Source organism: Anabrus simplex, chromosome 1 (genome assembly GCF_040414725.1).
Source record: "Anabrus simplex isolate iqAnaSimp1 chromosome 1, ASM4041472v1, whole genome shotgun sequence".
NCBI lineage: Eukaryota > Metazoa > Arthropoda > Insecta > Orthoptera > Tettigoniidae > Anabrus > Anabrus simplex.
The window spans coordinates 1,193,873,420-1,193,898,226 of record NC_090265.1 but is presented as its reverse complement, the minus strand read 5'-3'; the positions used below and the strand labels follow the sequence as shown (position 1 = coordinate 1,193,898,226).

The window sequence follows — 24,807 nt, the reverse complement described above, 5'->3', positions numbered from 1 at the left end:
AAATTAGGTAGAAAATAGACTCAAGTCCATTTCAGATGGTGACTACAGTATAGATTTTTCCAGGAGTATACAAAACACCAAGTACCTGCTTCATTTCATTTTTTTATGTTGTATTTTGTGTTTTAGAGAAAATATTGACTGTTACTGATTTGTATCACCCTCTTCAATTTGTTGTTCAGCAATAAAAGTTTTCAACAATTAATAAAAAATGAAGTAAAACTTGTATTTCCAATTTTTGTTTCTCCACATTGCATATATATATCACATTCCATATATATGAATAGTCCTGTCAGCATTTACTGATCATCTAACAAACACAGAATAATGGCAGTAAATCAAACTGAACAAAAGGTATTGAGAGAATAAGTGACTTAGTTCAGAAGTTTAAAAAGAAGAAGAGAGCATTTCAGTGTTCATCAATCAGAGAGAGTGAAGAGGCCTGTGCAGAGCAATGCTATTGGCTGCCAAATACTCTAGATGGAATAAATAGGGATGAAAGGTTAGAGGTATAAGAAAAGGTTAATGTTGAATGTTATTGAATGTCTGTCTAGGACTTGACAGTGAAGTTGTTTGTACGGAAAGATTCAGAGGTGGGGACGATGATGATGATGATTATATTAACTTTGTGTGGCTATTACTAGCGTGGTGCATTCCTTGTAAGGTAGACCCTCTGATAACGGTGAGCGGCATCTGCCATGCTTGGGAAACTGCACATTATTATTGTAGTGGAGGATAGTGTTGTGTGTGGTATGCAAATTGCAGGAATGTCAGGGACAGCACATACACCCAGTCTCTGAGCTAAGGGAAGGGGACCTAACTGGCACCAAACCCAGGGCCCTGTGAACCGAAGGCCACTACACTGACCATTCAGCCAAGGAGCCAGACATGATAATGATAATGATAGTGTTGTGTGTGGTATGCAAATTGCAGGAATGTCAGGGACAGCACATACACCCAGTCTCTGAGCTAAGGGAAGGGGACCTAACTGGCACCAAACCCAGGGCCCTGTGAACCGAAGGCCACTACACTGACCATTCAGCCAAGGAGCCAGACATGATAATGATGATGACAGCTATAATACTGGAACATTTCCCAAAAGCCACACTGTGGGTGTGTACATGCAGGGAGATGGAGAGGTACCAGTAATTACTATGTTGTTTGCATATTGTTTAAATGTGTTTGCTGTGATCGTTCATTTATGTGAAGAGAAAAGTAGAATCAATTCCTGTATACAATGTAAGGCAGTTTCTTTGTACTGTAGTTGGTAGATAACATCTGTATAACAGTCACCTTGTGATTTTACATAGGTTTTATTACTTTGAGATGAAATTTAGATCATACAATTTTGAAGAATGTTCAGAATGGAAGGAACATTCGGGCAGCAGAGATTGATAAGGTTTGTATCAGTTACAGTAGCACAGCCTAGTAGAATATTCTTGATAAGAGAAGAAGGAATCATTGAGTGGCAAATGGTAGACAGGAGTACACTAACTGTCTATACTAAATAATACTTGAACTTCCTTCAGGCTAGCATTCTGTCGGTAGGACATTTGATTGCTTTCAAGTCCAATTGAACCATATATTGAAGCCCATAGTAACTTCATATAGACTGTATTTCTTTTTGTGCCTAATTACTACTGTGTCTTTCATATTCTTGCATAAGCAATTCTTCTTCTCTCCATAACACCAAATTTAATTTGATCTATCTGCATTAAGTAAATGTACTAGTCATAAGAAGCAACAAACGATGGTAGAATGAGTTTTTGATTCAGGTCTTCTCCCTTCTTTTTTAAGCATACCTTCAACTACTACACTAATCACCAAACAAGAGTTTACAACAAACTCAAGTGATACGCACACAGTGAGTTGATAGAAAGGACAGGCTGTACTCCCCCTTAACCCTACTGGTCCTTCCTGCTGGAGACAGCTGCTGTTCTCTTCAACAAGAAGGAATTAGGAAACAGCCTCATTATTATTAAAAGGAAAAAAACAGGAAAGAAATGAAAAGGAGGCAATAATTTTCTCTTTCTTAACTTTAACAACTGCTAAAAATGATTTCCATTTTCATTAATAGAGACCTGGTATTTTGAAGGATCTATTTTAAAATTAAATAAACATCAAATATTTCACTTGATCAGGCATTTCCCATCAGAATAATTACCAAAGTAGGTCCGTTTTGAGTGACATAATCCTTCTTCCATTTAACATTCCAGTTTATTTATTTATTTAGCATACAATAATGCAAAGGTGTATACAAGTTTTGTCGGTACATTAGAAGAGAGATACTGAGAGATCACAGGATTGGAACATTGGTTACAAATACAAGTCAAGATTAGAAATCCACTGGACAGCTTCAAAGGATATGAGATGAAAGTCTGTCAAAATGCCCTGGAAAACTCAGGGTGGACACTCAAATGTAATATGTTGAACTGTTTGCAACTGCTCGCCACAGACGTAGTTCGATGAAGTCCGCCATCCCCATTTGGTGAGTGTAGCATCACATCTGCCATGATCAGTCCTTATTTGGTTGAAAATTCTCCACTGACATCTGGGAAGATGGAACCCAGCTGATTGAACACATGGATTTTGAACAATTTCATGGTGTGACAGAGAAGAACATTCTTTCCACTGACATTTCCAGGCATCTGAGATTTTGAAGGAGCTCTGGAGCTGTGCTGTGCACCACAATGGTTGCAGAGATTTCAGTCTTTCTCTTGTAGTTCTTAACATATCTGCTTGCATTGGTATATTTACTTACAAGTTTCTTCCATGCCATGCCAGTGACTCTTTAGAAATGAAATAGTAAGTAAACAGAAGTGGCCAGTCAGCAAGTACTGTGGAACTGAATGTGAAATCAATTCATTTTTTGTTGAAAATTCACTGAAAACTATGGGTATGGAAATGAAAAAGTTGGCTAGTATGAATCGGGTGCAGGTATATTTAAATCAGTTAATTTAGTTAAACAATATGGTGGTTTTGAAAAATATATTCCTGTGTTGTGACTGGTGGTGCATTTATTTAAAGATAAGAATTTCATAATGTTCCATATTGAACTGAGTTCACAATTAAATTGAAAAAATACAACATAAGTAGAATTAGAAATGTAACGTTACATTCCTAGTTGATTACAAGCGGTACCGGTTTCGACCACTGTTCTGGGTCATCATCAGCCGATCACTTAAAATATTAAAAACAATGCAAACCTTTCACCAGTTGCAGTTTATGAAGCACTATAACACTTTAGGAATTAGCACTGTGTGTTGAAAGTTCCTAAAATCCTGAAGAAGTCGAGGATCAATCACATAAATGAAGCCAAGCAAGTTTTTGAAGAGCAGCAGAACATAGGTGCTGACTGGTACTGTGATCCCAAATGTTTATGAAACTCGATGAAAACTTAAATAGTTCAAAGATCAAGCCTGCAAACACTGCTAGGCGTGAAATTGTACAATACATTTTAATATAATTGATGATAGAAATATATATTAACGTTTATAGAATCTTGTATGTCAGATCCTTGAAGTTTGGAGATGAAAAACAGTTTACATAAAAAACAATATTGTGAAAAGAATAAAGTTAAAAAGGGCAATATTAGAACAATTGAGAAATGCATTTACGCAGCATGTGATTTTATGAAGATAAGAGCTCAGGTAGATCTTGAGGTGGCATAAGGTATAAATTTAAATATAAATATAATGATCTGAACTGTAAGTGATATTATAATACAGAGTTCAATGCGGAAAAGAAAAAGAGAGAAAAAACAATGTTAATAGAAGATAAATAGGTGTGGATCAGAATATAAATAATGACTAAAGCAGGTAAAAGCAGATAGAGAGGGGCTGAATTGGATAGGAGGTGATAAATAGAGCAGGAAGTGGAATGAAGAAAGAAGATAGGATAGGATAGGGAAATAAAGAAGTAACAGTTTAAGGTGGGGCGAGAAGATGGGTTATTGGAGGTAGAAAACGTGGTTAGGAACTGTGTAAGGTATGGAAAATGGAATTTGGGTTCGGAAATTTAGAATTTTTTAAAATGATAATGAGGAAGTCAAATAGAATATTGGGTTTTTCAGAAATGTTGTTTAAATTGAAATTAGGGTTGAAGTGTTGGTCAAGGTGAATAAAACAATTTTCAGTTGTGTTTAGAGGGGGCCCTTTGTTAAGAATTTTAAATATTTCCATGTCCTGTTCAATTTTGATGAAATTATGTTTAGAGTCATGTATGTGTTTTCTTATTGTAGAGAATCTGTTATATTTTATGGCATTGACATGTTCGGAGTATATGATATTAACACTGATCTCTGTACATGGATCGCTGATGGCAGGTCTTCGCTGCAGGAGAAAGTACGCCAAGTTGAGCGCGCAGAGCACCATGTTGGTGTACCCATCTTAGAGCTCTCCTTAAGGGGAAGCAATGATAATATAATCATTTTTAAATCGCAATTAATGGCGCATCGGAAATATTAAAAATATAGGGACGTGTTCATTCAAAGCATAAGGACATTGGGAACACTGACACGTCATTCCGAAGTCAGTAAATCTCCGGAATAGCAATAAAAATTAGTGTATAATAACGGCCAATAAATATTAACTTAGGTGCTGAATACATTGCTGTAAATTGTATACATGTATGCTACGAAATTATACATTCTTAAGGGGAGGTATGACTGAATTTTTCGTATTTTGAGCCAAAACTCGGTTTTTCTTTTTATTCATACAAAAATACCCCAATTCTTCCTCTTTCAGAAAACTGTTTTTATTTTAGTCATTCCGGCTTGTTTAAAGCTCGTAGAAGCCATTTAATATGAGCCCGCAGGACATTTAAAAGTCCAGAACCACATCCACTTCTCCTGTAATGGCATAATGATAGTTTACTGTGTGTTTTTCGCTGGATACTCAGGTATTTCGTGGCATATTTGTGGTAGAAATACACCTGGGCATGCTGACAGTCACTTGTTTACTACGTAATCAATACAATTACGTTATGTTAGGAAATATTTTAATTTGAACTGATGGAGAGAACGTTGTACCTCTTCCAAATAGTCCTCAATTTATATCTGCCAGACATGTATACCGTACATTGATAGTTTAAATATATTATGTACCGTATTTGCATTATTTACATTTAGGAATTCGTATTTGTGTTAATCGTAGTAGTACAAGCATGGCTCCTTGTTTGTTTATATTTTACCAAATACAGTAGAGACAATACGCGTCACTCAGCGAGATGTTAAAAATTAAATAACTGGAATAATTTCAATACGGAACAATGAAATTTTTATCTTTAAATTTTTATCTTTAAACTCAGCGAGATATCGAGGGACAGCTATTAGAGCTCTCTCTAGCGGATTGACCTGAGAACTACTAATTCTGTCATAAGAGCACGTGTATTTGTGTGTGAAGTTTTTGGTGTTATTTATGCGTTTTCAGTGAGTTGACATAATTAAATAGAAGCGTATGTCATTCCTTGATATCTCCTCTCAACACGAGGAGAAAGGTACTTGCAGTAACTATGAAGTAGAGAAGAATGCGCGGTCTTTCTTTCGCTTCCCTCGTGACAAGAAAATGTAAGTAATATTGTGTTTGCATATATATTCTTCCAGTGACAAAGAGATTTTTATAGTACTTCATAATCGTTTGACCTGCTCGACCCATACTTTAACTGGCTTAAAATATAATACGCATATTTTATTGTATACGTAGTGCAGCAGTTAACCTTCAATACCGATGTATTGTTATAAGTCTGATCTCTGGGTTTTGATTTAATTCAAGAAAATGCATACGCATATGTGTGTGGCTGGCTGTGTTCCAAGTTATCCCATTTGGAATGTCGTAATGTGTTGTCATGCACTGAACAAAATATGGGTGACTTAAGAAATGTACCGTACACATTTTGTTGAAGCAGTATGATGATGCAAATTTGCTTTATCCTAGTGTACCAAGTATTGCTTATAGGGTAGTTTTGAATGTTTTTGAGGCCAATTTTGTAGATTTTCTTTATGTTAATAGGCTTCATGTTAAGAGGAAAATTGTCCAGCTTTTAGATGTTAATTCATTGCATCATGTGTGTAAGGAATGTGCCGATATTTTTATTGACAAGTGTCTTAATGCTACAATAAAATGTTTTTAAATGAGAAAAAAGACAAATCTAACCGTAAAGGTTTAGGCAGGAATGCTAAAGCAAAAAAAAAAAAAGTAATGCATAAATGAAAGCTCAAGCCATTTCACAGCAGTCCATTTCACATCTTGTTTATATGTCTAATTTCAGTCTTTAAATAATAACCTTTTAAATAATTCTTCATTCATTTATCCAGAATTGCTCTAGCAACTTCGAAGTTAATATCTCAATAACACTTTCTTTCTAGACGTAATTTATTTATCCATTTTCGTATATGCATTTCCATTGATATTTGAATTTAGCGCAATTTTTCAGGTCACGTTACTAGGAGCGCCACCGTCGAATTGCCTCCCAGTTTAACAAGGCTAAATCCGTAAGTGTCGCGTATTGTCTCTACTGTATTTGATTTTACTAACATGCAGAAGTAACATGTGTTTTCAATTCAGCGAGTGAAATATCTAAAGTAGTGATTTTTCATTGATATGTTTCATCTCAATTCCTTTGTAAATGTGTGATTTATAGCGTAGAGTTCATAGTGCGTCGTTTTAGTGTATAGAAAAGTGGTAATTATAGTGTTAACCACGTAAGGCCTAATCACGCCACCGTAACGCTTAACTGATACGTAAACACATCCAAATATTACACATATATAGTGATACTTAACACTTTTCATACAAAAAGGAAAGGAAATATTCCAAGGGAATAACATTTGTCACCATCTTGATTAGTTTAAATCAATTAATCATAAGGAGCACGCGTAAATCGGGATTTAAAACCACTCCATAATGCTCTTCTTATGGAAGACCGCCTTGTTTTGCCCTACATCAGCTGATCGCTCATAGCTTGATGTTGGTGCCACCCTTGGCCGGTAGAAACATAGGGAGCGACCTCTCTATCTGTTTGTGTGCTGGAACCAAATACAGTAGAGACAATACGCGACACTTCCGGCTTTAGCCTTGTTAAAATGGGAGACAAGTCGCAAGTGGCGCTCCTAGTGGCTTGACCTGTAAATTCGCGCTAAATTCAAATATCAATGAAAATGTATATACGGAAATGGATAAAATAAATTATGTCTAAAAAGAAAGTGTTACTAAGATAATAACTTCAACAGTGGCGTATGCTGGTATCAAGACGTGGGCTACCACTAGACTTAGGCTACCCCTTTTCGATAGTTGGTTTAGGGAACATCAAGCCTTAAGCATTTTGAGCTCCATCCAACAGCCAACGGAGCTGCCCACTGTGTTGTCAAGGCTTCTTCACAAGCTACTGCCCTGGCCTCTGCCACCGCCAATACTCAACACCTGATCAATCGAGTTGGTAGCCTAAGGTTTAGCAAATTGAAGTCCAGCTTTGAGGCTAAATGGATAGAATGCCTGCCTTTGGTCCGACGGCCCCGGTTCAATTTTCAGAATCAACCCCCTCATACTGTTAATTTCCCTGGCTTGGGAACTGGGTGTTTATGACGTCTTCGCCATTCATTTTATCCTTAGTAGGTCACCACCAAGCCTATGTAGATGCCATGCGCCATTATTATTATTATTATTATTATTATTATTATTATTATTATTATTATTATTATTATTATTAACATCATCATCATAATCGTTAAATAACAAGGTTGAATTTTACAGCGGCCGTACCCATCGTTCAATGGTTAATTATCTTCCTCGGAAGATCAGTGGTTCACGGGTTCGATTTCAACCAACAAAAGAGAACACTAAAGCTGAAAGATTGCGTTTCATTTTAGCAGATCTACCAATAAAAAGAAAACTATATTACTCCTATAACAGCAGCCCTGCAGTGTCTTCCTACAAGGATGTAGAAGTAAACGGGAGTGAAATACCAGCACTCCGTTATCTATATATTTAAGACAGAAGGATGAGGTGAGGAAGTATATACGATGAGTACCGCATGGTGATAGTTAGCAGTGGCGATCTGACGGACCGAAGCCTAGCACAGCTATCCTCCGCCGGTCCCCGACCTGCAGGCAGACAGCAACATGCCGCGTGAGGCGAGTCGATGGGAAAGGACGAGAGTATGGGCTGCAATATCAGTCTCCGAAGCCTTGTTCTCAGAAATACGTGCGACGTGTTTTCTCATTGCTTTCAAGGTTTGTTAATGGAACAATGTGTCAGATACTTATAATATAATGTGCTTTAGATTTCTATCGCTCGCATTTGAGGTTTGGGCTTCACTGATAGCCTTGGTAGCCCTCAGTATACGCCACTGAACTTCAAAGTTCCTAAAGCAATTCTGGATAAATGAAAGAAGAATTATTTAACAGGTTATTATTTAAAGACTGAAATTAGACATATAATCAAGATGTGAAATGGACTGCTGTGAAAGGGCTTGGTCTTTCATTTATGCATTACTTTTTTAGCTTCAGAATTCCTGCTTGAACGTTCACGGCTAGAGTGTTCTTTTTTCTAATTTAAAAGTATTGTATCATCATATTAAAACACTTGTCAACAAAAATATCGGCACTTTCCTTACACACATGATTCAGTGAATTTATATTTAAGAGTTAGAAAATTTTCCTTTTAACTTGAAGCCTACTAACAGAAAGAAAATATATAAATTTAGCCTCAAAAACATTCAAACTTTCCCTATAAGCAATACTTGCCATAATGCCATTATACATTAGGGTAATGCAAATTTGCATCATCATATTGTTTCAACAAAATATGTACACTTCTTAAATCACCCATATTTTCTTCATTGCTTGACAACTTATTACGGTATTCCAAATGGGGTAACTTGGAACACAACCAGCCACACTCATATGCATATGTATTTTCGTGAATTAAATCGAACCCACAGATCACACCTACAACAGCACATCGGTATTGAAGGTTAACTGCTGCACTATACAATAAAATATGCGTACTATATTTTAAGACAGTTAAAATATGGGTCGAGCAGGTCAGAATATTATGAAGTACTATAAAAATCTCTTTGTCACTGGAAGAATATATATGCAAACTTAATTTTACATTTTCTTGATTTTCTTGTCACGAGGGAAAAGGGACAAAGACCGCGCATTCTTCTCTACTTCGTAGTTATTGCAGCCAAACACAGCACTTTCCCCGCATATTGAGGGGAGATATCAACTTGCTGAAAATGCATAAATAACACCAAAAACTTCAGACACAAATACACGTACTCTTATGACAGAATCAGTAGTTCTCATGTCAATCCGCTAGAGAGAGCTCTAATAGCGGTTCCTCGATATCTCGCAGAGTGTCGCGTATTGTCTCTACTGTATTTGCTTGAAGGAACTAAGCATAAACAAAGCAAGCACGCTCCTCGTGGTCTACTGCACCGTGCGCTCGCTGCCATCTTACTACACCAGTCACTTCTATTCGGCTTACTGCTACCCAAGCTACCAGCCATCCATGTATAGAGATCAGTGGATATTAAAGTTACTTCGGGTCTGTCGAATGTACTATAAACTTTCAATGGTTTCCAGAACACTTATAGAACTATTGAAAGTTATGGTAAAGAAGAGGCCAATGGAAATTATACGGAAGTATATGTCCAGCCGTTATACGTCCAACTGTGTCTGTCGGCCGAGATAACTCGCTCATTTGAATAGGAAATTTTTATGGAAATTGGATGAAGGCCTAAATTCATAAGCTCAAAACCCCGTGGTCATCGGAAAAACATAATCTATTGTGTAAGCGGAAACCAGTAAATGAAAGATCAAATGTCAGCGGGAGAATAAAGCAACTTTTATATGTGACATTCATGTCCAGCAATGGCATACTCGGCAGAGGCCGTAGTTTGAACGATGCGAGTTCAGTGATCAAGAAGGCGTTGATGAAACAATCGGTTGTACACGTCAAGAAGATATAAGTGAATGGTTTAATGTGTTTCTTGCATGATTTCTTAATTAAGGGAGTGACTTCATCATAGAAGGCATTCCTCAATGTTAAAAACAGATGGAAAGGAAATTATAAAGCAGCAAATTGTCAGATATTACAAAATGTGAACCAATTTTATCATTGTAATGTTTAAATAGTATTTTGTTTTATACGAACAATGAGATTGTAAAAAATTGAGATTGAGATTGAAGGTCTAGAGAAAGAACTACTAGGTACATTTAAGAAGGAAGCTAACTGAAAATAGTAAAACTTGAGAAGTTATTGTGAGAGGAATACAGAAAGAAATTGCAATAATAATAATAATAATATCTAGCGTTTAATATAAGACACAAGGCGAGTGTTTTTGGATTAACATTGAAATATTGTGTGTTACATATCATTGTACTATTCTGATTGTATAAGTTTCAGGTCAGAATGCCCACAAAGGTGGAAGATTGTTACTGTAATTCCATAAACCAAATGAACCCTGAGGGCTTGAACAGGATTTGTGTCCTGACAGGCCTGGAACTATGGCGAAATGAAATAACATTTAAAATTCAAACAGATGAGAGGTTGGAGATGAGCTACAAGAATCCGTCAACGATAAGTACCGCAAGATGTTGTCTTTCCTCTATTCTGTCATGTAGTATGCACAGCAGAGCGTAGATTTTTCTTTTATTTGTCATGAGGTGACATAATTAAGATACAACTTGAGTAACATAATGTGATCGTCGCAAATATTCAGTGATATCCGTAATTGCAATAAAGTTTTCAATAAGGAGATATTGGAATTATGTTTCCTGTGCAATATTCAATATTTCCAAATATTTCCAAAAGATTGTTTGTGAATGTAGGAAATATTATCCCCATAATTGAAATGACATACTAGTTACTGCGTAGATAATTCTTGTGAGATGATGCGATTTATGTGTCGCTTGAGATCTTCTTATATGATAACTTTCATGTACGTGTATGATTTGTGTAAGATATGAGTATTTCTTCTAGTTAATACTATTAAATTTTAAACAAATGTTAATACTAGGATGATTCTAACACGTATTTGATAATGAGATGGTTTCTTCGGATATATGTGCTTGTATATTTTTGGATGGATAATTATAAATAGGCAAGAGTGTAAAAACTATATGAACTTCGATTGATCACTTCTTCATGAACGTGTTATTGTGTTCATTTACCCTTCAACTACACGGAGACCGGCTCCACCCGTAGTTAAGTATTCAACCAGTGAACATACATATCCTTGTGTGTACATTGCCCAGAATTTGAAAAGAATGGTATTTCTGTATCGGTCATGTCCACAGTAACCAGAAAATGCACTTTTTACTTTTCCGTAATTTCTGTCTGTCTGTATGTATGTACACGCATCACTAGAAAACGGCCAAAGTGAATTTAATGACAATCGGTATGTAAAGTCGGGGAATAAGTCGCTACAATCTAGGCCATAAATAATTGTATTCACGCTGATAGAAATGGTAGTTTAGGGGAAGGCCTAAAATTTAATTTTCAAATTTTTTTGTTTTTAGTACTCCTATCTTCATCAAAATTGGTATGCAAAGTCGAAGAATGCGTTGCTACAGTATAGCTTATGAATAATTTTGTTCACACTGAGTGAAATGGTAGTTTAAGGGAAAGCCTAAAATTTAATTTTTAAATATTTACGTTATTGGTGGTCCTATTTCATTGAAAATTGGTATGCAAAGTCGGAGAATGAGCCACTACAATTTAAGCTATAAGTAATTTTATTTACGCTGAGTAAAATGGTAGTTTAGGGGAAGGCCTAAATGTAATTCTCAAATATTTATATTATTAGTTGTCGTATTGATAAATACTACATAACCAAAGTTATAGAGAATTATATTTCCGACCATTTATGTCTTAGACATTTTTAACGTACCAGCTATGATAACAAAGGTATTCATGAATTTGTACTTTGTTGCTAAGTCCATATCAACGCCGAGCCATGAGAAAATGGGTTAACAGAATTTAAAGAAATTCGGTATATAGAGTCGGGGAATAAGAAACTACAGTCTAAGCTATAAACAATTTTATTCATCCTGGATGAAATTGTAGTTTAGGAGAAGGTATCTAAAGTGTAATTTTTAAATACCAATGGTATTAGTCCTATCGAAAAGTACTATATAAAAAGTTATGGAGAATAAAATTTCCGATCATTTATCTTTTATTCAGTTTTACCGTACCGACTATGACAAGAGTGGTATTTCAGAGTCGGAAGAAAACGAAATGTGAAGGAGTATAATATCGAAAGTGCGTAACATTGATCAACAATAACATTACATTGACCATTGTTTATTGTGATGTTGTTTGTCTCTTATGCTGCCTCTCAACTCCGAGTATAACAGCCTGACTGAATAATGACGGGATATAGCCGGGGAGTTAGAAAACTTTCTTCTTTAGCATGCCATTCCTCTGGTCCATACATTTTCTGATACAGCTGGTACGTAACACACTGGATCATCATAGTACACTGACTGACAGAGCAAATGCAACACCAAGAAGGAGTGGTTTGAACTTTATGCCAATTGCAGGGTAGACTGACGTCACTGAGGTATGCTCATGATGTGAAATGCGCCGCTGTGCTGCGCACGTAGCGAACGATAAATGGGACACGGCGTTGGCGAATGGCCCACTTCGTACCGTGATTTCTCAGCCGACAGTCATTGTAGAACGTGTTGTCGTGTGCCACAGGACACGTGTATAGCTAAGAATGCCAGGCCGCCGTCAACGGAGGCATTTCCAGCAGACAGACGACTTTAGGAGGGGTATGGTGATCGGGCTGAGAAGGGCAGGTTGGTCGCTTCGTCAAATCGCAGCCGATACCCATAGGGATGTGTCCACGGTGCAGCGCCTGTGGCGAAGATGGTTGGCGCAGGGACATGTGGCACGTGCGAGGGGTCCAGGCGCAGCCCGAGTGACGTCAGCACGCGAGGATCGGCGCATCCGCCGCCAAGCGGTGGCAGCCCCGCACGCCACGTTAACCGCCATTCTTCAGCATGTGCAAGACACCCTGGCTGTTCCAATATCGACCAGAACAATTTCCCGTCGATTGTTTGAAGGAGGCCTGCACTCCCGGCCCCGGCGTCCGCTCAGAAGACTACCATTGACTCCACAGCATAGACGTGCACGCCTGGCATGGTGCCGGGCTAGAGCGACTTGGATGAGGGAATGGCGGAACGTCGTGTTCTCCGATGAGTCACGCTTCTGTTCTGTCAGTGATAGTCACCGCAGACGAGTGTGGCGTTGGCGTGGAGAAAGGTCAAATCCGGCAGTAACTATGGAGAGCCCTACCGCTAGACAACGCGGCATCATGGTTTGGGGCGCTATTGCGTTAGATTCCACGTCACCTCTAGTGCGTATTCAAGGCACGTTAAATGCCCACCGCTACGTGCAGCATGTGCTGCGGCCGGTGGCACTCCCGTACCTTCAGGGGCTGCCCAATGCTCTGTTTCAGCAGGATAATGCCCGCCCACACACTGCTCGCATCTCCCAACAGGCTCTACGAGGTGTACAGATGCTTCCGTGGCCAGCGTACTCTCCGGATCTCTCACCAATCGAACACGTGTGGGATCTCATTGGACGCCGTTTGCAAACTCTGCCCCAGCCTCGTACGGACGACCAACTGTGGCAAATGGTTGACAGAGAATGGAGAACCATCCCTCAGGACACCATCCGCACTCTTATTGACTCTGTACCTCGACGTGTTTCTGCGTGCATCGCCGCTCGCGGTGGTCCCACATCCTACTGAGTCGATGCCGTGCGCATTGTGTAACCTGCATATCGGTTTGAAATAAACATCAATTATTCGTCCGTGCCGTCTCTGTTTTTTCCCCAACTTTCATCCCTTTCGAACCACTCCTGCTTGGTGTTGCATTTGCTCTGTCAGTCAGTGTATTTCAGCTATTCGATCCCTACTCTGACGCGCTGTTTCTTTGGGCAGTGTGCAATAGTACTAGTAGTATGGCCTGGTCTAGAATAACAATTTAGGCATTTTCCGAATTATAGCACCACAATATTCACTAAATAACTCAAAATTCAACTCTGAAAAGAGCCGTTTCTTAAGAAAAGCTTCTTTCTCTTCACTTTTATTAAATTATTCCAAACCAGCAGTGAAGAGAGGGTTTCTCTTCTGGCTTAGAGGAAAAATTTGCCTTCAAGTCAGATAGATTTTTCCGCCACCAGTGTAGTGAATTGATATTTTCCGATTCATCGGATACTCCTAGCAAACAGAATAGTAATTGGACATAGTTTTTGCCCTGGGAGTCTCCACTATTCGACCCTCTCCCCGCCGAAAAAAGCCGAAGAGTGTTCACAGATCACGGCTGTTTGTGGTTTGGTAATTCCAGGTCTGGAACTTTGGACTGTTAGATAGGCAGCGAGGTCCTGTTCGTTAAAAGTGAGAAAATGTGTGGTGTTTCATTTGAACAAGTATTTCGTAATATGAAAGCATTGCTTTTAATCGCGCCATTCCTTTAGAAGTCATTGTATGTTCATTTCAGACGGGAAAACCACTAAGACAGTTTTTCTGAGGATGTAAAAAGGCATTATAATGAAAACATCCCAACCTGATTGTGACTGATGCTATGAAAGTGGGTCTACCATTACAGTGAAAATTCGCTCAGTCTTCATATGAGAAAAGATGTTTGGTGACCTCCCGTCGCGTTTCTAGGGTAACGTTAAGAGCTATACAATTTAAGACAATCTTGCTTACAACATGTACACTACCTAACCTAGAATTCTGTATACAATGTAGAATTCCGTAACGAAGCAAGGGTACATCAGCTAGTATGTGTATATATTCAAGGGTTTTAGAATTTAATTGATATTCAATCTTTGCCAATCTGACTATACGCTCCCGAGTCCTCAGCCTGCCCTATTCTTAGGATATGACAAGGCATTCCACTATATATTTGAGGATTATACCGGATTTAAGCAAGTATTCTTGGAAAAATTCTGAGGAATTGACGTAAAACAAGGTATCAGACTAGAATTATATTCTAAGAAGTACTCATTAGGTGAACTAAATCGTTTTAGACTATTTTACAATGCAGTTTCATCGTTTGAAAACCCCTGTGGTTGGGGGAGCAGACGAAGAATACACCCACGGTATCCCCTGCCTGTCATAAGAGGCGACTAAAAGGGGCGACCAAGGAATGATCAAATTAGAACCATGAAACTCCTTGTGATTAGTACCACCACGCCGGAAACGCCATGGGTCGCTATTCCTTGCGTGTAGTGCTACTATGTTAGGTAACAAATAGGTTTGTGATTAGTAGCAAACGAGAGCGCGACGGCTGTTTTAGTACCTGTGATTAGTAGTAACATATGAGCGACACCATGGGATGATGGAACCCATCGTTCTGGCTTGCCTATGATTAGTACCCACTATACGAGAAACACCAAGGGATAGTACGAGTCCCTGTGGTTAGTACACTTAGGTGACGAACACCATAGGTTTGCGTTGCCTGTCAATGGCACCGCAATGTGCAAAACACACATGGTCTGTAATACATGTGCGAATTTCATTACCTGTGAGTAGTACCATAATGTGTGGAATACCGCGAGTCTACGCTACTCTTGATTAGTACCGCAACATGACAAATACCATGGTTCTACTTTTCTAGCGATAAGTACCATTATGAGGGGCCGATGACTTGGATTTTGGACTCCTTTCGACTACAAGCATCATCGATTCAGTATCGAGCTATAGAAGCAGTCCCTTGGTCAGAAATACTATTGTTTTACGCCAGCTTCTCTGCATGTGACGCACTTTGGGTCGGTTCCACTGATCGTTTTACATTCTTATCCATCCATTCATTCTTCGTCCTCACGATTTGAATTGTGGTCAGTGGAGGATTTTGGGATTTTAATTTGTCATCTCATTTCGTACCATTAGGGGCCGATAACCTATAGAGCATCCAGAGCTAAGAAAAGACTAGAGGTCTTATGGGCCTGCTGCCTTCCACTGTTGTTGCCATACTCGCTCACCTACCGCGGCTCGGACACTGCTTGTGAGATACAGTGATGACATAAAATTATACATCGCTTGGCAGCTGTAGCAAGACTAATATAAATACCGAGCTCGATAGCTGCAGTCGCTTAAGTGCGGCCAGTAACCAGTATTCGGGAGATAGTAGGTTCGAACCCCACTGTCGGCAGCCCTGAAAATGGTTTTCCGTGGTTTCCCATTTTCACACCAGGCAAATCCTGGGGCTGTACCTTAATTAAGGACACGGCCGCTTCCTTCCCACTCCTAGCCCTTTCCTGTCCTATCGTCGCCATAAGACCTATCTGTGTCGGTGCGACGTAAAGCGACTAGCAAAAAAATATATAAATGCCGGATTATCTGTAGTCATTACAGTCATGAAATTTCGTTTTGCCATAACGTTTCTAAGGATAACAGCCCACTGACTGTATCATTAGAAATAGAGTAAGAGTTTGGTCATGTAGGGATGCGAACTAAATAATAATAATAATAACGTGCGTGTCGGGAAACCGAAATGATTATGTCTTGTTTCTTATATCTAAGAGAGTTTCATTATTGTTGTTGCTTTAAGGGAGCGCGGTGCTGAGTCTATTAGCCCCCAGAAACATTTCACAATTAAGGCAAATACTTTGTGGTTGCAGCACAGGAAGTTGAAGGCGAGATATCTTTATCTCGGTGATGTACCCTTCACCTAACTTAAGATAAATTTACTCGTAAGTGACAAGAGATGCAAGGGCTTCATGTTTATCATAAAATACGATACCTTAAATATTCTTCCGCAACATAAAATACAGAATGCTGGATGACCTATTCGTATGATTTCTTAAAATCAGGTAGTTCGGGGTTGCTGTTTACGGAAGTGAGGATTGTGTTCAGAGTTGGTGGTTCATCTCTAAAATAGAATTTTTGAACAATGCGCTGTATTCCACTCTTGAAAAAATCGTCGTATTTAATGAGTCTGGAATTACTGCGAATTAACTTTTTCCTTTCCCGCCTCTTGCTGGGACTCTGGACTGGCCCTTCGCTGGCTTCCTTCCTTGTTTTGAAGGCGGATGACCTCAAAATTCCTAAGAACTTTGCGGCTTCATCTACTACCCGACTTACACTTTGTCCTGGATGCTTTGTTTTCATATATATGAAAATGTATTAAGCATAATTTGCCGTTCCTTTCTCCTGACAACTTCACCTTTTCACATGTTCAGCCATAATTTTAATGTATTACTCGCTGATTGATTGTATACAATACTAAAAGACAAAAACAATACACGATACACACAACCAAAAGCAATGCAATACACGAAAAACGAAACACTATGCACCCTACAAAGACGATCACATCAGTCTGCCGAATATCTCCTTTACATAAGCAATCACTGTAATGAGTGACACCCAAAATGGGAAACATACCGCGCTGACCTCACCAATGATGATTCGCAGTAGTTAAGCTGAGGTATTACATTACATGCGTTGACTACTGTACACACTTGCGTACTACACGCTGAAATGTGGCGCGCGATGCGACAAGCATGGCTGGCTGTTCCGTGTACTGAACCGCATATACAATTTTTAAAAGGATAAACTCAAATACACTGACTGACAGAGCAAATGCAACACCAAGAAGGAGTGGTCAGAACTTTATGCCAATTGCAGGGTAGACTGACGTCACTGAGGTATGCTCATGATGTGAAATGCGCCGCTGTGCTGCGCACGTAGCGAACGATAAATGGGACACGGCATTGGCGAATGGCCCACTTCGTACCGTGATTTCTCAGCCGACAGTCATTGTAGAACGTGTTGTCATGTGCCACAGGACACGTGTATAGCTAAGAATGCCAGGCCGCCGTCAACGGAGGCATTTCCAGCAGACAGACGACTTTAGGAGGGGTATGGTGATCGGGCTCAGAAGGGCAGGTTGGTCGCTTCGTCAAATCGCAGCCGATACCCATAGCGATGTGTCCACGGTGCAGCGCCTGTGGCGAAGATGGTTGGCGCAGGGACATGTGGCACGTGCGAGGGGTTCAGGCGCAGCCCGAGTGACGTCAGCACGCGAGGATCGGCGCATCCGCCGCCAAGCGGTGGCAGCCCCGCACGCCACGTCAACCGCCATTCTTCAGCATGTGCAAGACACCCTGGCTGTTCCAATATCGACCAGAACAATTTCCCGTCGATTGGTTGAAGGAGGCCTGCACTCCCGGCGTCCGCTCAGAAGACTACCATTGACTCCACAGCATAGACGTGCACGCCTGGCATGGTGCCGGGCTAGAGCGACTTGGATGAGGGAATGGCGGAACGTCGTGTTCTCCGATGAGTCACGCTTCTGTTCTGTCAGTGATAGTCACCGCAGACGAGTGTGGCGTCGGCGTGGAGAAAGGTCAAATCCGGCAGTAACTGTGGAGCGCCCTACCGCTAGACAACGCGGCATCATGGTTTGGGGCGCTATTGCGTATGATTCCACGTCACCTCTAGTGCGTATTCAAGGCACGTTAAATGCCCACCGCTACGTGCAGCTTGTGCTGCGGCCGGTGGCACTCCCGTACCTTCAGGGGCTGCCCAATGCTCTGTTTCAGCAGGATAATGCCCGCCCACACACTGCTCGCATCTCCCAACAGGCTCTACGAGGTGTACAGATGCTTCCGTGGCCAGCGTACTCTCCGGATCTCTCACCAATCGAACACGTGTGGGATCTCATTGGACGCCGTTTGCAAACTCTGCCCCAGCCTCGTACGGACGACCAACTGTGGCAAATGGTTGACAGAGAATGGAGAACCATCCCTCAGGACACCATCCGCACTCTTATTGACTCTGTACCTCGACGTGTTTCTGCGTGCATCGCCGCTCGCGGTGGTCCTACATCCTACTGAGTCGATGCCGTGCGCATTGTGTAACGTGCATATCGGTTTGAAATAAACATCAATTATTCGTCCGTGCCGTCTCTGTTTTTTCCCCAACTTTCATCCCTTTCGAACCACTCCTTTTCGGTGTTGCATTTGCTCTGTCAGTCAGTGTATATCGAAATGATTTTACGCCTTCTTCAGTACTCTGCGGCACTACCAATGCTTGTTTCATAAAAAAATATACATTTTTATAGGAATTCTTATATACATGTAGAACTAAAGTGGGTAACTTCAGTAGAAGTAAAAGCCCATAAGACTTTTCTTAACGCTGGATGCTCTATATATGTTAGGCCCCTTTAAACAACAAGCATCAATCAATCAATCAATCAATCAATCATCATTTGAAAGAATTGGACTCACCACCCACAGAACTAGAGATGGTCAGAGCCGTAATGAAACAATTTCCTCCGGACATTCAACGACTCTTAACAGCGGCGAATGTACAGTCTGCAGTGCTTGCTGAGTCAGTTCTTCGGCAACTTGACAGTACAATATGACAGACTGGTAATCGAATAATAAGACGCGCTGATCCGACTGTGAACATTGCAACACCAGTAGAGTAAGGAGAAATAGGAAGAGATAATAATCAAGGCCATGATGTCTAAGGAGAAAGACAAGCAAGATGCAGAGATTTTAAGGATGGTCAGAAGTATCAGAGATGGGTGCCATCTCAGGGTGAAAATAGAAAGTATCCGTGGTATAGGAGATATTCGAGATGGACTAATTATAGAGGTAGATGGCCATACCAAAGAGGCAGATATAAAGGGAACCAAGATAGCGAGACGAATGGCAAGAAGAAATGGATTAAGAAAAACGAAAATACATCGAAGAATTGAAGCAACAGGAAAAGAAGCAATGGGAGAATGCGATCCAAAAACCAAGATATTAATGCTGATTGTATAGGCACGACAAGCTTGCAATTTGAGCAGCAGCAATAGAAGAAGGATAACATGAGTAAAATGCTTAATCCTGGAGCGATACCGTTCATGACAGCGGTAAAGAAAGGAACGGGGTGAAAAAATTTCGTTTTGGGATCAAGAGAAAGTGAATTAGTTAAAATAAGACAAAATTACAGACAACATGATTGTATAATAACTACTATTGAGCCATGGGAGTTCGAACCAGAGGAACTGCTAGAAGATCGCCTATCTGACGGAATAGAATTAAAGAAGGGATTGTCTATTATTTCGGTGAAAATATTTGGCATTCACATATCATTATTAGACATGGGAGCGAGTACTAGAATAATCTACAAAATATTATTCTCAGAGTTGCAAGACGGAGCCAAGATTCCCATAATTCTAGTGGCAGATATAAGAATTAGAGGAATAATTCCGGATAGAGTCGCCAAGTGTAAGATAGTCTTATTTACCTGTTGAAATCGGGGGAATCACGATCGAACATCCATTTATATTTATGGACGGAATTCAGTACAATTTGATTATTGGTTCGGATTTTATTCGCGAACATAACATCATTATTGACTTGAACAAGGAGGAAATTAGATTCAGAATTTATGAGGGATAATTGCATGTCACATTCAAAATCGAGAATAAGAAAATGAGTGAACTTCAAAAGACCATGAGTGTCTCGACATAAGAGATAATACAACTCACAGAAGAGATCCTGGAGAAGTGTGATCATGAAGACTCTTCACAAGAAGGTACAATTGACAAAGGAATTGGAGGTAACGCTGAACAAAAGATGATGATTGTAAATCTGTTAACGAAGTACAGCAACGCATTTAAAACCCAAACTGGAACTGTAAATAACTTCGAGTATAAACAGTTAGTAAAGGACTGGAGACCGTTTAAGGCCAGACCATACCCAGTACCAGACAAGTTTATGCTAAGAGGCTAAGAACGTAATTCGAGAGATGGTAAACAACGGTATCATTTCAAAAACACATTTTCCCTACATTAGTCCATTGGTAGTCATGATGAAAAGCAATGGTCCATTTGTGTGTGCTTAGACGCACGACAATTAAATTCAATAATAATACCTGAATATGATAAGGCTCCTCTAATTAAAGAGATTATTAGGAAATTCAAAGGGATGAGATTCTTTACGATACTAGACCTAACGTCGTCATATTACCATATAATATTAGAGGGCAAATCCAAGTTACTTACTGGTTTCCTATTCGACAACAAAACGTATATTTTTGAAAGACTCCCATTTGGTATTTGCAACTCAGGGGCAGCGTTCATTCGAGCTTTCGATAGAAACTTGAGGCACAAGGAGTTTCGCAAACCACTAGAAACTGGATCTTTCGTACTAGTAAAGAAACCGGCAACGACAAACCCTGCTGCTAGATTCTACCCGAAATTCGCTCATCTTTACATGGGGCCATTTGAAGTTATAGAAGTCTTGGATAACAACGCTTACAAAATCCAAAGCCTAGACTCCGGCAATATTTCCATATTCTACGCTTCGAATCTAAAGCAATACCACGTTCCCATCACCAGTGAAGAGGAAGTGAGTGTTATGTTAAGAGATAGTGAATATACGTCCACGGAGGAATAGAGATCAATGCATGACATATGTATCATAAAGAGTACCTGAAAGATAAGGAGAATGTTAGAATGTATTTCAGAATGTGCTGTAACGGGACATAACAACCCGGTTGATAATGAATCGCGAGTTACTCGGATATTTAATATCGAATACATAGACTGAGTGCTACGGTAAGAACGAAAGGTTGTAATTAAGATATGCATGTAAGGAGAAATTTCTCACATTCATTCAAAATTTCTTTCCAAGCAAGGAGGGAATATAACCTTTCAATGGTTTCTACATCACTTATGGTAAAGAGACAAATGGAAATTATACGGAATACGTCCAGTTGCTGTACGTTCAACTGTGTCTGTCGGCCGAGAAAACTCGCTCATTTGAATAGGAAATTTTTATGGAAATTGGACGAAGGCGTAAAATTCATAAGCTCAGAACCCCGTGGTCATCGGATAATTACATTCAGAAAAACAAAATCTAGTGTGTAAGCGGAAACCAGCAAATAAAAAGATCAAACGTCAGCGGGAGAATAAAGCAACTTTTATATGTGACATTCATGTCCAGCAATGGCATACTCGGCAGAGGCCGTAGTTTGAACGATGCGAGTTCAGTGATCAAGAAGGCGTTGATGAAACAATCGATTGTACACGTCAAGAAGATGTAAGTGAATGGTTAAGCGTATTCCTTGCATGATTTCTTAATTAAGGGAGTGACTTTGTCATAGAAGGCATTCCTCAAATGTCAAAAACAGATGGAAATTATAAACCAGCAATTTGTCAGAAATTATAAAATGTAAACCAATTTTATTATTGTAATATTTAAATAGTATTTTGTTTTATACGAACAATGAGATTGTAAAAAATTGAGATTGAAGGTCTAGAGAAAGAACTGCTAGGTACACTTATGAAGGAAACTAACTGAATATTGTAAGACTTAAGAAGTTATTGTGAGAGGAATATGGAAAGAAATTGTAATCATGATAATAAGATCTAGCGTTTAATATAAGAAACAAGGCGAGTGTTTTAGATAAACATTGAAATATTGGGTGTTGCATATCGTAATTCCGATCGTATAAGTTTCAGATCAGATTGGCCACGAAGGTGGAAGATTGTTACTGTAATACCATAACCAAATCAACCCTGAGGGCTTGAACAGGATTAGTGTCCTGACAGGCCTGGAACTATGGTGAAATGAAATAACATTTAAAATTCAACCAGATGAGAGAATGGAGATGAGCTACAAGAATCCGTCAACGATAAGTACTCCCAAGATGTTGTCTTTCTTTCTTCTGTCATGTAGAATGCATAGCAGTAGCGTAGATTTTTCTTTTATTTGTCATGAGGTGACATAATTAAGATGCAACTTGAGTAACATAATGTGATCGTTGCAAATATTCAGTGATATCCGTAATTGCAATAACGTTTTCAATAAGAAGATATTAGAATTATGTTTGCCGAGCAAAATTCAGCTTGTAAAGCACGCATTCGTGGTAACTATTCCGGGATTTACAAAAGATTGTTTGTGAATGTAGGCAATATTATCCCCATAATTGAAATGACATACTAGTTACTGCGTAGATAATTCTTGTTGAGATTATATGATTTACGTGCTGTTTAAGATCTTCTTATACTGTGTATGATAAATTTCATGTACGCATATGATTTGTGTAAGATATGAGTATTTCGTCAGGTAAATACTAGGATGATTCTAACACGTATTTGATGATGAGATGGTTTCTTCGGATATATGTGGTTGTATATTTTTGGGTGGATAATTATGAATAGGCAGGGTGCAAGTAAGGTGATGTGAATTGTAAATAATACGGTTGTCGATAGAATGTTAATAGGATAAAATAAGGTTGCTGTGATATGATTTGTGGAAAATAAACATTACGGAAGTGTAGTGTTGTCTTCCAGAATTTTAATGAATTTAAGGTTGAGAATGATTAAGTAAGATGTTCAACATGCGAAGTTGAAGTGCCACCGGAAATAGACAAGCGTTAAGATTTTATGTTAGTTTTTTGCACAATGTTCCGAAGATTATAGGTATTGAAACGTGTGTACAATCATCAAAATATTAATCTATGGCACAGTGAAGATGCGAATGTTACATATTTGAACGGATAATCATTAATAAAGGTCTTCGACAGTAGATGACATTGATATGTAGGTAATGAGATGTCTCATACTTAAGTGATGTTGTGTTCATCTGAAGCAGTGCATGATTAGTATTTTTTAAGTAGTTGCGTGTAGTATGGATTTCCGTAGACAGTAGTAGATCTTCATAATTTTCAGGAGAATAATCTCGGTGAAGCCAGATGCTGTTGGATCGTTTCCATGTCTTATTTATTAAAGATGTTATCAGATGTTATGTATTTTAGGTGCGGCGGATATGAGGTTGCAGGAGACGATGTTCCTGCTTTGATTGAATTTTCTTGTTAGAATTAGTCGCAATGTCTCTGAATAGTATGTGATTACGTTATTAACAAGCGTCACCGTTGGACTAAGGTTATTATGGAATACTCAAGTTGTTAGATAGGTAGTTAATTCATTCAATGCGTCATAATATTGATCGAATATAGAAAGATAAAATCTTGGACAAATGAGTGACAAATACGAGTGAAATAACTAATATTTTTATTTCAGTTCTGTTATTGGCGGACAATGAAAAGATAGTAAAATAATTTAGTATGTCGTGATAAATAAGCCTTCAGTAAGTTCCATGTTGGATTTTTTACAAGTAAACTTTGAATTTAAATAGTTTATTACCGATATGTGATTGTGTTATGATCCTAATCATAGCGTATCGAAGAGGTAGTGCGACATCTTCACGAGTTACCGTGGACCACCACACAGATGGCACTGCCATCCACAGTGGTGACTGAGCGCGAGATTAACAGAGGCATTTTCGAGACTACTAGTTCAGAATCTACTAAGAAACTCAAGCGTGCAACTTACGTTTGAAAATGATTTCATCTGCTGGACACTTTGGAATATTTCCAAGATGATCTCGCTGCCTTCGAAGTAACCAGCTCCCTTCTTATCTCCTTCTTGCGGAAGAAGAATCGACATTTCAAGTAGTAAAATACGAGTTTTGGTAGCAAATACAGCACATGATGTTCACAACACCCCAACTGCGATGAATTCACTTTAATAACATCCAAGCACTCGAAGAAACTATCACCTCATAAACTGTCATAAACTATAGCTTTCCCGCAACAACATTTGCCACTCGCAACAACACATAAAAACTTTCCAACGCATACGTGAGACATGTGGCGCTTTGCATTGAGTCGTAATCTTTAATTAGTTTTAGGGAAGCAGGCACATTATCAGTCGTGTACCGGGCGGTACACCTCCACGACGCAAGTTCAAATCTTGCGCCAATTGAAACTCCTCTACAG

At 39.2% G+C, this 24,807-nt stretch overlaps 1 protein-coding gene across 2 annotated transcripts in view; it reads right to left on the bottom strand.

Annotated features, from left to right (window-relative positions):
• Positions 1-2,403: 2,403 nt before the first annotated feature.
• The window catches only part of LOC136877413 (centromere protein S), a 146,814-nt gene continuing 124,410 nt past the window's right edge, over positions 2,404-24,807 (bottom strand). The window contains exon 5 of one of the 2 annotated variants that reach the window (XM_067151442.2): positions 2,404-2,548. The gene's annotated coding sequence lies outside the window, so the exon portion shown is untranslated. Of the gene's footprint in view, positions 2,549-2,792; positions 2,843-24,807 lie in introns of those variants that run through there. The other variant, XM_067151448.2, reaches the window with a different exon arrangement.